At 40.2% G+C, this 3,100-nt stretch overlaps 1 protein-coding gene across 1 annotated transcript in view; it reads left to right on the forward strand.

Annotated features, from left to right (window-relative positions):
* The window catches only part of akr1a1b (aldo-keto reductase family 1, member A1b (aldehyde reductase)), a 16,628-nt gene continuing 13,528 nt past the window's right edge, over window positions 1-3,100 (forward strand). Inside the window, exon 1 of the mRNA XM_062038527.1 lies at window positions 1-193. The gene's annotated coding sequence lies outside the window, so the exon portion shown is untranslated. The remainder of the gene's footprint in view (window positions 194-3,100) is intronic.

The raw sequence follows: 3,100 nt of genomic DNA on the forward strand, positions 1-3,100 counted from the left end.
TAACAGGAAGTGGGTCTTCATCCGGAAGTGTGAAACAAGGTGGGTTCTTTTTTAATATTTGCCAGAGAAGCTAGCCTTCGGCCTTTTGGCTCCCGAAATTGTAGACACTCCTGGCAGCAGCAAAAGGAGGAGGAAAAGGAGAAAGAGAAGGTCTTCACTTTCCAACAAACAGCAGAAAAGAAGAAAGTAAAGAGTAAGTCGAGGGTGAAAAGAGGATGCTTCATGATGACGCAAATCACTGATTGTTCTTTCCCGGCGATGTCATGAGTCGATTAACTTTGTCGAGACAAACACAAAACTACATTCTCAAAGTTGAAATGACGCTTGAAGTTGTTGACGAGAGCACAAACTTCAAATAGTGAAGCTAACGATAGCTCGCTGGCGTCATTTCCTTCTTGTCGTGCGTCCACACTTTAAAATGTGATGACGTCACATTCACACAAAGTCGTATCTTCTAGAATGTACGCACTAATGTTTGCATGTGGTATTGATTGTTGGCCTAATGGGAGGCCACAAGATAGCGAAAACCTCTTAAAGCACATTTAATGACGTGGCCCCAGAGCCTAGTGGGACAAGCGGTAGGAAATGAATGGCTGGATGGGTTATAGATTAACCGTCAGAAATGTTTTTTTCTGTGCATTCTGCTCATGAATGACTCTAAAAAGGAAATACTGTTGGTTTGACTCCGCCTCCAGTCTCGTGACTTTTTTTAAGTAAAACATGAAAGTCAGCATCATTTCCTTTTTCAGTGACTTGCAGCTGGAATGTAACTTTGGACTAAACATTAGTTGCAATGGAAGAGTCATATATGCACAACACCCAACACCAGTGAAATTGGCACGTTTGGTAAATCCATCCATCCATTTTCTACTGCTTGTCCCTTTCGGGTTGCTGGAGCCTATCTCAGCTGCATTCGAGTATTCGATGATTTGCAAATCCTTTTCAACTTATATTCAATTGAATAGACTGCAAAGACAAGATATTTCATGTTCACACTGAGAAACTTTGTTCTTTTTTGCAAATAATCATGAACTTAGAATTTAATGGCAGCAACACGTTGCAAAAAAATGAGTGAGAAATGTGGGAGTTGTGCTTGTTTAAAAATTGGCCCGTTCATTTTCAATGGGCAAAATGTAACGGAAATTCGGGAAATCCTGGGATATTTTTAAAACATTTTTTTAGGGAGCTCATGAGAGCCGAACGTTTTGATACTGGAACTGTTCCGATCGGATGCAAACTGTGGTGGAATGATAATAGTTGATTTTTGGGTGTAGAATCTCTACATGTGTGAATTATGGAATATCATTTCAATGAAGAGTAAAATGTCTAATTCAGTGTTATTATTTGAGTGGGTCCCGGGCCCCTCTGTAGTGGGAAAGTTGGGCTCCTTGTCAAAAAATATGTCATTTATAATGAATTTTACAAAAGCCAAAAGCAGTGAAGTTGTCAGGTTGTGTAAATGGTAAATAAAAAGAGAATACAACAAATCCTTTTCAACTTATATTCAATTGAATAGACTGCAAAGACAAGATATTAAATATTTAAACTGAGAAACGTAATTTTTTTGGCAAATAATCATGAACTTAGAATGTAATGGCAGCAAAACATTGCAAAAAAAGGCATTTTTAGCAGTGTGTTACATGGCCTTTCCTTTTAACAACACTCAGTAAAGGTTTGGGAAGTGAGGAGACACATTTTGGAAGTGGAATTCTTTCCCATTCTTGCTTGATGTACAGCTTAAGTTGTTCAACAGTCTCCCTTCTCATATTTTAGCTGCCACACATTTTCAATGTCTGGACTACAGGCAGGCCAGTCTAGTACCCACACTCTTTTACTATGAAGCCATGCTGTTGTAACACATGGCTTGGCATTGTCTTGCTGAAATAAGCAGGGGCGTCCATGCTTGGATGGCAACATATGTTGCTCCAAAAGCTGTATGTACATTTCAGCATTAATGGTGCCTTCACAGATGTGTAAGTTACCCATGTCTTGGCCACTAATACACCCCCATACCATCACACTTCTGCCTTTTACACTTTCACCCTAGAACAGTCCGGATGGTTCTTTTCCTCTTTGGTCCGGAGGACACAATGTCCATAGTTTACAAAAACAATTTGAAATGTGGACTCGTCAGACCGCAACACACTTTTCCACTTTGCATCAGTCCATCTTGGATGAGTTCGGGCCCAGCTAAGCCAGCGGCGTTTCTGGGTGTTGTTGATAAATGGCTTTTGCTTTGCATAGTAGAGTTTTAACTTGCACTTACAGATGTAACGACCAACTGTAGTTACTGACAGTGGTTTTCCGAAGTGTTCCTGAGCTCATGTGGTGATATCCTTTACACACCGATATTGCTTTTTGATGCAGTACCACCTGAGGGATCCAAGGTGTGTAATAGCATGGCTTACGTGCAGTGATTTCTCCTCATTCTCTGAACCTTTTGATGATATTACGGAGCGTAGATGGTGAAATCCCTAAATTCCTTGTTGAGAAATGTTGTTCTTAAACAATTTGCTCAGGCATTTGTTGACAAAGTGGTGACCCTCGCCCCGTCCTTGTTTGTGAACGACTGAGCATTTCATGGCAGCTGCTTTTATACCCAATCATGGCACCCACCTGTTCCCAATTAGCCTGTTCACCTGTGGGATGGTCCAAATAAGTCTTTGATGAGCATTCCTCAACTTTCTCACTCTTTTTTGCCACTTGTGCCAGCTTTTTTGAAACATGTTGCAGCCATCAAATTGCAAATGAGCTAATATTTGCAAAAAAGAACAAAGTTTCTCAGTGTGAACATGAAATATGTTGTCTTTGCAGTCTATTCAATTGAATATACACTACCGTTCAAAAGTTTGGGGTCACCCAAACAATTTAGTGGAATAGCCTTCATTTCTAAGAACAAGACTAGACTGTGGAGTTTCAGATGAAAGTTCTCTTTTTCTGGCCATTTTGAGCGTTTAATTGAGCCCACAAATGTGATGCTCCAGAAAGTCAATCTGCTCAAAGGAAGGTCAGTTTTGTAGCTTCTGTAACGAGCTAAAGTGTTTTCAGATGTGTGAACATGATTGCACAAGGGTTTTCTAATCATCAATTAGCCTTCTGA

The sequence above is a fragment of the Entelurus aequoreus genome, linkage group LG27 (assembly GCF_033978785.1).
Source record: "Entelurus aequoreus isolate RoL-2023_Sb linkage group LG27, RoL_Eaeq_v1.1, whole genome shotgun sequence".
Classification (NCBI taxonomy): domain Eukaryota; kingdom Metazoa; phylum Chordata; class Actinopteri; order Syngnathiformes; family Syngnathidae; genus Entelurus; species Entelurus aequoreus.